The sequence below is a fragment of the Heloderma suspectum genome, chromosome 7, assembly GCF_057233095.1.
Source record: "Heloderma suspectum isolate Gila_16-S chromosome 7, 16-S_ref, whole genome shotgun sequence".
NCBI lineage: Eukaryota > Metazoa > Chordata > Lepidosauria > Squamata > Helodermatidae > Heloderma > Heloderma suspectum.
Genome location: NC_139464.1, coordinates 104,599,364 through 104,612,768, shown reverse-complemented (window position 1 = coordinate 104,612,768; position 13,405 = coordinate 104,599,364). Strand labels below are relative to the sequence as shown.

At 44.2% G+C, this 13,405-nt stretch overlaps 1 protein-coding gene across 7 annotated transcripts in view; it reads right to left on the bottom strand.

The window, feature by feature from the left end:
- ATXN7L1 (ataxin 7 like 1) overlaps window positions 1-13,405 on the bottom strand; it is a 93,521-nt gene that overhangs the window by 44,590 nt on the left and 35,526 nt on the right. Inside the window, exon 1 of one of the 7 annotated variants that reach the window (XM_084811443.1) lies at window positions 486-577. The exons of 5 other annotated variants lie outside the window; for them this stretch is intronic. The gene's annotated coding sequence lies outside the window, so the exon portion shown is untranslated. Of the gene's footprint in view, window positions 1-295; window positions 369-485; window positions 578-13,405 lie in introns of those variants that run through there. One more of the 7 variants, XM_084811441.1, reaches the window with a different exon arrangement.

Genomic DNA, 13,405 nt, shown 5'->3' with positions numbered 1-13,405 from the left:
TTGCTGTAAACACCTTCTTAAGCACTTTCGCTTTCTCTGTGACAAAATCCAGCACGGACTGTTGTCAGTTAAATTAAAAGAAAAAGAAAATTTGCTAACAAGTTACAGTACAGAATACTCCAGCAGTGTAGAAAATAACCAAAGAAAATTTTATAACAGAGTTGGACAAACAACAGTTTCAAGTTTGGTTGAAAACAATCTTCAAATTATATTCACCCCAATCGTATTTGCACCGCTGAAAAGGAAATGGAACAAAGTTTAGCTTTTCGGATAAAAGGCAGTTTAAGAAACTTACTAACTCCAGCAGAGTGTTGAAATCACCACCATGTTTCACTTTCCTGTATGCAACACACACGACATCACGGTCTTCTGAAATAAAATGGCTAAAAAAAAAACCTCATTTCTATGGGGGAGGGGGAGGGGGAAATCAGCCAGAAGATAAACAATGCATCTTGCTAGAAGAAACATAAGCTAAAAGGACTTACAGTTAATCCAATTCAAAGTTAATCCAATTCAAAGATGACTGTAAACAACCTGAATGGCTACAACAACACAAAATCATTCACGTTATGGACACTGTCAGGGACTGACAGCAAAATGATTAGGTATTCTGCAAGGGCTGGAAACAAGGCAGTGACTGCTCCAGCGGACAGCAGATCAGCCCTTAGAGCCACTAACTGTTCTGCCTACAAACACCAGTGCCAGGCTTCACACCCTACCAAAGCAGTACTTAATGCAGAAAAAAGGCTGTTTATGACAGGGAAATACCCTGCACATTAATATCACACCAATAAGAGTCATAAAGAAAAGTCTGCAGATGACAAATCTTGAGATGACTAACTGGGGATGGCAGTTAATCTGACCACTAAAGTTTCACAGCAGTATATATTTTGAAAACACAACTCTGGAGTATCACACAATTAAATGCAGTCTGTGAACAATATGGTTTAATCTTTTGGCTAGCCTTTTCCACTACATACTATACATGTTTTACAACTAACAGGTGAGAAGACCTACTCACAACGTCTACCTCATGTGTTAATACAAACACACCGAACGGTCTTATACTGAGTAAGATCACTGGTCCAATGATATTCGTCTACTGCAGCCTTCCTCAACTTGGTGCCCTCCACATGTTTTGGACTTCAGCACCCATCAGCCCAGCCAGCATAGCCGATGGTCAGGAATACTGGGAGTTGTAGTCCAAAATATCTGGAAGGCACCCAGATGTGGAAGACTGCTCTACTTTCTACTGTTCTCTAATTATTTTTATTTAATACATTTATATCTTGTCTTCCTTCCGTCACGGATCTCAAGGATATATGGGTTCCTAGGCAGTCTCCCATCCAGGCACTGACCAGACCCAAACCTGCTTAGCTTCAGCAGGTATCATGTGTCTTCGGGCAGTGAGTCTTAAAGATCTACAGAGAGGTCTTTCCCAGCCTTTCCACCCAATATTTAAACTGTGGAGCCTCAAGATTGAAACTGTAACCATCTGCATGTAAAACATGTGCTCTACTCATTGAGCTATGGTTCCTCCACAGCATCAAATACTATAGGCACAATCCAGCCAAACTGCATTTGTCTATCCAACTAATGTAAACAAAGAGGGAGTGAGAATGTCATTAAGTTCTTTAAAAGATGAATATATTACATAGCCAGGAGAACATACAGATAGAATTTGATTCTGTTAGAACTGAGCATATTTCATCACCATCTCCAATTTCACTGACATTTACACTTCCATAAAGTCAAGCAGAAAGGACTTATCTATACCTTAGTGTGTTTTCAAAACAGTGTTATCCGTTTGATTTTTGCCATTGTGTAAACATGTAAGACAGACTGAACAATTGTAGCTGAGCCAGAATTTGGAGCCTTGACTACCAAATCCAGGTCCAATCCATTAGCCACTAGACAAGCCTTTCCCAACCTGGTGCCTTCCAGAAATGAGGTGCCTGGTGCCAATGGTCAGGAACGCTGGCAATTTTTGTCCAAAACATATGGAAGGCCCCAGGTTGGAGAAGGCTGCACTAGACCATAATTATCATATATGGGGGATGAAGGAAAGGCTACCTCAAAGAAGGAAAACAGGGCCAGGTACTACACAGCCTTAAGCATACTCCATTGTTTCTGCATGTGCACTGTGGCTCCCTGGTTTCTCTTTCCAAGCTCCACTCCTCCCATTGTACTGGAGCTGTTCCTGAAGTTCTCCCAAGTTCCATCCATGGAAGACCATAAACCACCTTTTGGATCCCAACTAAAACCTTCAAAAGCTAATTAGTAAAAGTGGTGTTGATTAGTAAAGGAATATGGGAAAACAGCTGAACTGTTTTCACTCTTTATTCCCATTTATGAATTCCTACCTCCTACATACAATATTTTGTCAGTTGAGAACGATTAATGAAAGTTCTTATGCAAAATTAACTATTAATTTTAACAAAAGCGTAAGCACATCAGAAGAAATGTGTCCCCTCCCTCGCAGAGTGAATGGCGGAGGTACGCACAAAACTGTTTCAGATAGAAACGAAGGTTCTCAACATGTGGTGTGGATAACCATTACTTTCTAAAACACATTTTCAATTGTTTTGCAATTATTGGACAACAGAGACTTTTCAAAAATGGCTTGGGACAGAAGGCTTAAAAATAAGGACCATAGATGCTTTGAGAAGTTCCTCTTGCAAGATGTGTGGGGTTTTATATTCACACTTTGATATTTCACATATCACCATTCAAAACAACACCCTCTCCATTTTCACTGTTTTGAGTGAGTTTGAGTGCATATATAGTCAGGGCCAGAAATATTGGAACAAGGACAACTGTTTTGGCAGTTGGCCTCTGTACACCACCACACTGAAGTCGAAAGGAAACACACCCAGATGGGAGCGAGGTCAGGACTTTCAGCTGTAAGTCAAGGGGTGTGACAAAAGTGGGGCACGAATCATTCAGGAAGGACAGCCAGTGGCATACCCACACCCCCATTGTTGGTGGCTCATAAGTAATGGAACAAACCAACATCATTTCAAACTTAAGGATCGCCTTTAATACCTGGATGAAAATCCTTTGCAGGCAATGACTGCCTGAAGTCTGGAACCCATGGACATGACCAAATGCTGAGTTTCCTCCCTCGAGATGCTTTGCCAGGCCTTCACTGCAGCTGCCTTCAGCTGCTGCTTGTTTGTGGGTTTTTCTGCCTTCAGTCTTGTCTTCACTAAGTGAAAAGCATGCTCTATTGGGTTGAGATCAGGTGACTTGACTTGGCCATTGAAGAACATCCCACTTCTTTGCCTGGAGAAACTCTTGGGTAGCTTCTGCTGTATGTTTTGGGTCATTATCCATCTACAGTTATGAAGCGGCGTCCTATCAGTTTGGCAACATTCGGCTGAATCTGAGGAGAAAGTATAGCCCTATACACTTCAGAATTCATCCTGCTGCTTTTATCAGCAGTCAGGTCATCAATAAACACCAGTGACCCGGTTCCATTGGCAGCCATACATGCCCAAGCCATAACACTGCCTCCACCATGTTTGACAGATGACGTGGTATGCTTTGGATCCTGAGCTGCTCCTTTCCTTCTCCACACTTTTCTCTTCCCATCATTCTGGTACAAGTTAATCTTGATTTCATCAGTCCAAAGAATCTTATTCCAGAACTGGGCAGGCTTTTTTAGGTGTTCACTGGCAAAGGCTAATCTGGCCTGTCTGTTCTTGAGCGTTACCAGTGGTTTGCACCTTGTTGTGAAGCCTCTGTATTTACATTCATAAAGCCGTCTCTTGACTGTAGATGTTGACAATGACATGCCTACCTCCTCAAGAGCATTCTTGACCTGGCTAGATGTTGTGAAAGTGTTCCTCTTCCCCATGAGCAGAATTCTGCGGTCACCCACTTTAGTTGTCTTCTGTGGTCTTCCAGGCATTTTGCTGTTGCTGAGCTTGCCAGTTAATTCCTTCTTTTTCAGGATGTTCCAAACTGTTGTGTTGGCCACTCCCACTGTTTTTGCTATCTCTCTGATGGGTCTATGTTGTTTCCTCAGCCTAATGATGGCCTCCTTCACCGCATGGACACCTCTTTGGACCTCATGTTGGGAGTTCCAGTGAACAGCTACCAAATGCAAATGGAACACTCAGAACCACCTCCAGGCCTTTTACCTGCTTGATTGGTCATGGCGTACCCAGGAAACAGGCCACACCTGGCCATGCAGCTGCTTGTCAACCATTTGTTCCATTACTTATGAGCCACCAACGATGGGGGGGGGGGTGTAGGCCACTGGCTGTCCTTCCTGAATGGTTCGTGCCCCACTTTTGTCAAACCCTTTGAATTACAGCTGAAAGTCCTGACTTCACTCCCATCTGGGTGTGTTTCCTTTCAACTCCAATGTGGTGGTGTACAGAGGCCAACTGCCAAAACAGTTATCCTTGTTCCAATATTTCTGGCCCTGACTGTATGTGTGTTGCAAGTATGAATTGTGTGTGCGCACCTGCAGCTTAACAGTTCCACAGCAAACAGCAAGACCAAAGAATTAAACCTCTATGGAAGGTGTTACCGGGAAGCTCAGCATCACTGCCACTCTAAGTATCCCATTAGCAGCTTGTCTCCAGTTATCTCCGTTTTGCCTGGGAAGGTGAATCAGAGAGAGGCTTGAGGAACTAGGTCAAGATAGTCTTGTATGTATTTATTGTCCTCATCTTGAAGTCTATATTAGGAGTAGCCTACCCGCATTTTATAAAGAGGTGTGAGAACTCTGGATATATGCAGAAACCTTACTCTATACCAGCCTTCCCCAACTTGGTGCCTGCCAGATGTTTTGAACTACAACTCCCACCAGCCCCAGCCAGCATGGGCAATGGTCAGGGATGGTGGGGGTTGTAGTCCAGAACAACTAGAGCCACCACCTTGGAGAAGGCTGCTCTACACATAGCTTATTTATTTATTTATTGCATTTATACCCCGCCTTTCTCCCTCTCGCAAGGAACTCAAGGCGGCTTACATTATCCTCCTCCTCACCGTTGTATCCTCACAACAACAACCCTGTGAGGTAGGTTGGGCTGAGAGTCTGTGACTGGCCCAAAGTCACCCAGTGAGCTTCCATGGCCAAGTGGGGACTAGAACCCGGATCTCCCGGCTCCCAGTCCGTCACTCTCTGCACCCCTTGGAATTGGCCCTGGCAAAGGACAGGACTAGGCCAAAAGCAGTGCTGCTGCTGGTAATAAACACATGAGCACTCATTAGCATTCCTTAGGGTTAGAGACCTCCACCCAGAATTTGCTCTTGGTCTAGTTGGGGCTCCATAGGGATGCACAGCCTCCTGTTCCCCCCTTCAAGCTTTTCACCAAAAAGCCTCATAAGATACCAAAGCTAAAGGCAGAAGGACAGCCCCTGTGTTCTGGACTGAAGATCCTCCTGACCTGCAAGATTCACTCCCTCTCTCTGAAGAGAAGCCCCTTTTGTCCTCCTGCTCAGGATTAGGTAATGTCACCATTTTGGTCCTTTCTGTTTTCAATTTCTTCTCTCTCCTCTCCAAATCTCAATCTTCCGTAACTGTGCCAACTCAAGCCCCAATTCAGTTATGTCAAGTTTGCCCTGTTGTGATTAGATCTCCTGGGTGTCCATCCACTTCTCTAGCATCCTTCCATGTCCTTATTTGGAACAAAGCTCTCTGTCCTCCCCGTCTTTGCTCCTATACTATTCTGTCTCACACAGCTTCACTTCCTTTACATCATCCTGTCTTCGTAGTCTCAAACAGATTGTTGCCAGTCCTGTTCAAATGCTGCTTGTGCACTGACCCTATTTGAATATTGCTCACATACACACTCATCTTTTACTTCTATTTTTGTAATAATCTTCTAAGTTTGACCATTCCGAAGCTCTGAACTCTATGTCTTCTTGCTAATTCCATAATGAGCACTGAAATAGGCTCCCTTTCTCAGTGCTCAGCAGATAAATAAGAGGTTTTTCCTGCTGGGGAGAGAAGGCAGGGCTCAGGGAGGAAGCTACTGCTGAGTGAGTGCTGAGTGGGCATGTAGACGCTCTCCCTGCTTACTTGTGAGTAGACATGGAGAAGCTTGATATTTTGGATGCTATTTGAAGGTGCTTGCTGAGTAATTCAGTCCTGCTAACTTATAAGCTTAACATTGGTAGGAATCATGCTTTGGCCCCATCTCTCGGCATTTAGCCATGCCCACTTTGCCTTAGGCCGCACCCACAAATAGAATAAGCCCCCAAGATGTTTCCCAGAGGAGTTCAGCCCTTGGACTGAAAAATGTTTCACACCCCTGTTTTAAAGGCCACGACCAGCACTTTAAATTGAGCTTCGAAACAAATGTGCAATCAACAAGATCATTTATTTATTTCTGTACCACCCAATAGCCCAAGCTCTCTGTTGCCAACTGACAACTGTTAATCAGCTGCCAATTAAAGCATGGGCAACTGATGCCAGAGCTGTCTTCTCTAGGACAGGCTACAACTATTACATCAGTCAAAACTGTTAAAAGGCACTCCTGGCAACTACTGTCATCTCAGCATCCAGAAGGAAGTGTTCCTGTATGCAACCTGTGTACCTGCTTCTTCAGGAGAAGTGCAGGCCCATCTAGAGTAGGCTGCATATCCTCTCGCAGATCAAAAGAACTCCTGACCAAATTTACTCCTACTCCCAAATTCACTCCTACTCTGTTCCTAGAATAAACAAATCTGTCCCGAGGATTTTAACCCATAAATGTTGTAACTCTTCAGTGAAAGGAAAGAGTGCCAGTGCTGCAATGAAACTATGTGCTACTTTGAAAAGCACGTGTTTACTAGGTCATACTGTCAGGGAGAGCGAGAAGTGGCGGTGGTGAACTGATGGGCACTAGGAGGGGTCTTTAACTGCTCCCTGCCCACACCTTTTTCCCCTCAACCCCCTCCCCCAATTGATTTCCTCCCAGCCAGGCTCAAAAAGTCTGGAATAAGCACAGCAGGGGGAAAAAGAAATCCTGAAAGGGAGAGGTTGTGGAGAGTAGTGGAGAGTAGTGGCGAGCAGGCGGGCAGGGTTAAGCATCTGCTCCTTCCGCAGATTCTCCCCTGCAAATGTCCCCACTTTTACTCACCCAAGCTTTAAATCAACAAACATGGATGTGGGAGCAGGGGTTTGCCAAGGCAATGGTACTGGCGCTTTCTTAGCGTCCTCCAAATAAGAATAGCATCCTGCAGACAGACAAACATCAGTCTGGAAAGCCCTCATGGGTCATATTTATTGTTTATCCCAAATGCAACTCTGGCTGCACCTTGCCAATAGCTACTGCTCATTAACTATAAAGCGAGGAACTTTTACTAATCTGATTCAGTAAAACAAATTAAAGAGCACTCAGAATTACATATACTTTTGGTTTATGTTTTAAAAGTTAAGAGATACACTGAATAAGCACACATACAGCTCTGCGAAGTCTGGACTCATTTGTTCTTCTGTCATTTGCCCCCATATTCCTTAAAAGCTGTGATTGTAAACTAAGCAGGGCAATTCGGTGCAGGCCGAAATTTGAATCCAGGTTAAAAAGTATCCCAAGACATCTTCCAATCAATCTGTGGGCTGAACAGCCAAGTGAGATGGCAAGAATTCTGCCTGCAGCAAGGAAAGCGCCTGCTCTTGGTGTTCTATTGCAGAAGCGTCCTCCGGGGTCCAGAAAAGGCCGGCCAGCCAGTCACTGAAGGACAAACATGATATGAGCTCCCTCTACTGGCTACATACATGTAAGCAGTCGACCTAAAGCGCTAGTATATAAAACTATGAAAACTAAGTGATTAAATAAAAAGAAATGCTTTTCAAATGACAAAAAAACCTTGATCTTATCTTGCCAGTAATACAATAACCTATTTTCCCACAATGAAAGCATTGGGCTGAAATTACTGAACGTACGTAGAATGCATTTTTGCACAAAGTTCAAAGAGAGGCCCATGGTGTCAACCTGGCTTTGCAAATTGTCTTGCAGGCATACACAACTTCGAGACACCCTGCAGCCTTGTCAATTCAATGTATGCAGTGCAATGCTGTTGCTTTTTAAAGAATAAACTAACATTAGAGCAGCACACGTACGTTTGCCACTTTCCACACACACACACACCATTCATGTACAGCTGAATGGAAACACAAAACAGTTGCTAACAGTCCTCAGGGTTGGGAGAGGAGTGGTATACGGGTGACATCGCACGTGCTAGCCAATGAACAGCCACAATCTCTGATCTTTCTCCAGTACACTGGAAACCTGCAAAACCAGTTTTCAGTGCTCATTCCAGGACAGAATATACATATATTTTAATAGCAATTAAGATTTATCCAGACCACCTTTATCACAGTTACAACATTACAACTCTCATTTTAAAGAAGAAAAGTATAAGACTGTGTGTGCGCGCACACGCGTGTGTGTATGTGCGCACACGCGCGTGTGTGTATGTGCACACACGCGGCAAAGTGGGGGGTGGCAGAAAGAACCCTGAAGAAATCGTGTATTGGAGTCTTCAGAAACTCAGAAATCAGATTGCCAAGCTGAAGATCTGGCTATCTTCTTCAAACATTAGTATATAAAAAATTCCAGCATTCTTGGTAACTCCCACCTGGTGAGAAAGAATTCATGCACTGCTGTCAAGAAAAATTTGGGTGCCTAAACCCAAATTTTGTCCTCTTCTGGATTCCCATAAAAAATCTAGAGGAACAAATCCAGTATCTCTTATATTAACTAACATATTGCATGTACAAACTGGAAATTATTCATTGTTATGGCACCTTGAATAATTTTTAACAGAAACTGTTTGAATGAAGGACTGGCTCCTTCCATCTGGGAAGGCATGGGCAACACATCGTCCATAGCCTGCATATGTCCCCCACCCTGGCAGGGAGAGTTGCAGACCCTGGTGGGTCCTGTGGGGGGTGGGGGTGGAACTGGCCTCCAGAAATTGCCCACCCTTGTTTTAGAGGACCATTCAATATAAAAGCTTTGGAAGAATCTATACCATAGTAAGAATCATAGAATAGTAGGTTTGGAAGGGTCCTGCAAGGCCATCGAGTCCAACCCCAACCTCTTACAAGAAGTAAGAGACTTCTTACTCACACAACCTAGTAGAGTTTTTGTAGTTACCAGGCAATACTGCAAAGGTTAGCTTAAGGAAATTAAGCGTGTGATCCCATGCTAGTTTAGACAGAAAAAAGGTCCTACAACTCCCTGCATGCCCCAGCCAGCATGGCTGGCTGGGGCATGCTGGGAGTTGTAGGACTGTTTTCTGTCTAAACATACATAGGATTGTGCCCTAAGTGGGATAGCCCCCAAAGGAAAAAAAACATCTTCTTGCTTAAGCAAACAGTACTTCATCTCAAAGGTTCCGAGTCTTCCAGACTCATATCCATGTCAGAAGATACACACAAAAGCAATATGAGAAAGGTGCATGCTGTCATTCTCCAAGACCAGGCCTGTAAACTGGTTCTAGAATCTTGCCATTCAGTATGCCCTCAAGATATAGATGCTTGTGAAAATCAAGAAGTTCTTACCTGACAAATTCTTCTGGTGGATAGGAGGATATCCCTATATGGGTTAGGTCACACCACTGGGTAGGCAGGGCTGAACATCTGTTTCTTGCAAGGTGGGAACTACCCACCCGCCTATCTCCAAGATGGCTAAGCAATTACTGAGAAAGAGGAAAATCTGCAGCCAAGATAGGAACTACAATAAGGTGGTTAAGACCACCAATATCCAGAGTATGCCACTCTTGGGGCCAAACTACATGTTCTACTAATCTAACAACATAAGAAGAGCCATGCGGGATCAGACCAAGGGTCCATCTAGTCCAGCGCTCTGTTTACACTACGGCCAACCAGCTGCCATGGGAAACCCACAAGCAGGACATGAGTGCGACAGCACCCTCCCACCCATGTTCCCCCGCAAGTGGTATACAGAGGCATATTGCCTCCAATACTGAAAGCAGCATGTAGCCATCAGGACTAGGAGCCGTTAGCCATCTCACCTTGGTGTAGCTGAGCCTATTTTTCTTTAGTCTTGTGTAAGCACATGCAGATCAGGTCCATGGTGCTATGGGAGGGAAGGATTAAACCCGCCCCTTCACCTGGTTCCCCCACCCTGAAGGCATTAAAAAAGGGGGGGAGCCTCCATTGGAATCCTTTTTTAATCCCTTCCAGAATGCCATGGTCCCAATCCAGATTTCACATGTTTACACAGGAGCAAAAGAAAATAGCTCAACTTCACCAATGAGACAGTAGAACGTATTATTTGGCCATCGCCCTCTGAGAGCAGCACAGAAATAGGGCAAAATCCATTCTTAGGCCCTGCGAAAAGCCAAATTAATATTTGGGATAAATTTGCTTCTACTACAAACAATCAAATGCCTCTTCACACAAGTGGACTGCAAAAGAGAAACACAGCCTTAGCGGATGCTCTGCAAGCTCGTTGGCTGCAAACTCATCAGCACATCTTTCCTCCCCTCCCCCTGACTTCCGGAACAATCAGGAGCAGCAGGAAGCAGATGCTGTTCCATGTGCCCCTGTTTTCAGACCTCATGACCTTCTCTGTCCCAGACCAACGGCGGCTTCTGGCAATTCTGGGATTCTTCACCAAGGTCCTCTCCTGCACCATCTACCTCAAACAGCCCATCTGACTGCCTAGGGCAGGGATAGGAAACTTGGGCCCTCCAGGTGTTTTGGCCTACAACTCCCATCAGCCCGAGCCACCAGAGCCAAATTATCCTAAAACTAGGTCACCATCCCAGGGTGATCTGGCCTCACAGAAGCCTACCTTGGACAAGATCAGAGGAATCACATCCCACACCAACTGGACCACAGACTATCGACTAAGCCTGTCTTCTGGGTGTTAAACTTTTCTGTTTAATGCTTGGCCACCAAGGGAGGTGAGAAAAGGCTCCACCCAATGAAGTAAGGAGATCACATCCTTGAGGAACAGAGGAGATCTGTTCTTCCCTGTCTGTCCACATAAGCCTTGGCCCTGCGGTTGTATGTGCAAACTAGGATGTCCCTGTCACAGAGTCTCAGAGCAGAAGCCTTGAGGACTAGATGAATCAACTCATATTTTCAGAAACTTTATACTCAGTAGGCTCCATAGCTGGAGAGGCTGGCACCCTCTGTGGGAAGGCAGGTGTTCAACTGTGAGGATATTTGGTCCTGGCAGGATAGTAGAAAGGTCTGAAGAGGTCATGAGTGAAGATTGGACCAAGGAATACATTCCACGCTGGACACCACCATCCCAAGGAGCCTGACAAATGACTGAAGATGGACAGAGCAGCTTCTTTTGATCTTTGAGTCTAGCACTTAATAGAAGTTGAAGTCATCTTCTCTAAGTGAAAAAAAGCTGTTCTGTTTCATACCTAGAAAAACATCCAAATGCTGAATCTTCTGAGCAGATAGAAGAAATGTCTTTGCTTCATTGATCAGAAAGCCAAGGAGCCATAAAGGAAACTAACTGCTACATCATGGATCCCTTGAAAGAAGGGAAGTGAATCAGAAGTTCATTTAAGTGTGTAAGTGACCACCAAGCAATCTGATATGAGCTAACAGGGAATATCATGAAGCAGTATGTTAAAGATAAACAGGGATGTGCAGGTATTCCCCCCCCCATGAGATCTATATCTATATGCTATATAGTTTCCCTGATTATTTATTATTGGTTAGTAACTTTCTATACCACCTTATTTGCTAAAAAGCCATCAAGGCGGTGCACAGAAATTTTTAAAAACTTAAAATAAAAACAAAAACAGTAAGAACAGTAAAACAATAGACCGTTAACACAACTACATAATTTAAAAGGCTATATTTAAAAAGTCTTCCCACCCTTTCTAAAAGGCAAGAGAGTGGGACCCAATTATACTTCTTGAAGAAGTGCATTCCACCTTTTGGGAGTGACACTGGAGAAAGTGCTTTCATGTGTGCCTGACAAAAGGTAATGCAGGTGATGGACCTCTCTTGCAACTCTGAATACTCAGGCTGGTTCATAATGAGACAAGGGGTCCCCTAGATAGCCAGGTCCTAAGCCATTTAGACTTTAAAAGTTAAAACCAACACCTTGAATTGAGCCCAGAAAGCAACTGGCAACCAGTGGAGGTCTTTTAAGGCAGGTGTAATATGGTCTCAATACTGTGCACCGGATAGCAGCCTTGTTGCCGCAATTTGTACCATCTGCAGCTTCCGGATGCTCTTCAAGGGCATTTGGATGCTCTCAGACTATTGCAATGCCAACATAGAATGCATTGCAATAGTCTAAAAGTGATTTGAATTAGCCCTACAGGAATGCAACAAAGGATCTCTGCCCTGAAAGGCTTCTTTATGATGAACATGTTTACTCTTTTCAGGTCCAGAATCACTCTTGTATTCCCCAACTCTTGGAACACTGAAGAACATACGATACGAGAGGGAAAGAGGGGGAGAGAGAGAGAGAGAGAAACCTCTCTCTGTCCCATCAATGCTCTCTAGAGCAAGAAGAATAAAGGCAGTACTTATGGCTGCTGCTGTACCTCCTGCTACAAAGAATAATGCCTATATGCCCTGAACGTGTTGGTAGAGTGCCATGAGGACATTACCTGCTTTTGAAAGGTATAGTAAAATATAGTAGCCTTAAGTCACCGGAAAATTAAGGCACTATTTCCACTTCCAAGATGGGGCTTACTTTCGGCTAGGATAACGTACCAACTTGTCACAACTCCCTGAAGCAGCAGGAATGCTGGGGTAAAGCTAGCTGTGAGGAGCTGTTTGATCCCCAGAGCAGCTAACCTGGGACAACTTGCCTCATGTAGAAGATCTCCTCCGCACCATAACAGGCTTTAAGTACTGGTTCCTGATTCTTCTCAGGAAGAAGGAAAAGTTGGGGGAGGACACTCATTTGCGAATATGCCAGTGATGGGTTCTAGGCTGCATTCCCCACAGAGCTCTGACAGAACCCTGACTTGGTCAGGACAACAGCCTGGGGATACGTGGCTAGTTCCTACCTTACATGACATGGCTCTTCAGCCCTGCCTTCCCTGTTCCAGAAGGGGGACCAAACCCACCTGGGAAAGCTGTCCTGGAGAATAATGTGTATTTATTATGTTTTCCTCATCTAATAATGCTATTTCTAAGTAATGCTTCGCAGCTCACAGGTTCCTGAAGTAGCTTATAGTCATTTTAAAACACAAAAAATAAAATTGAAAAACCACTAGAATAAAATATCAGATATACAAATGTAACAATAAATACACACGTTCAGCCCCTAGCAGATGCCTGTAAAGGAGACTAGGTCCATAGCTTTATCTGTGCCCATGGTTTGAAGAAGCACTTAAATATTTTTGAATTTCTTGCCTCCCCATCCTAACTTATTCTAAAATATTCCAGTTCTATTGTTTACACCCCATTCTTAAACCTATTTACTTGACAGCAAGTTATGAAGTA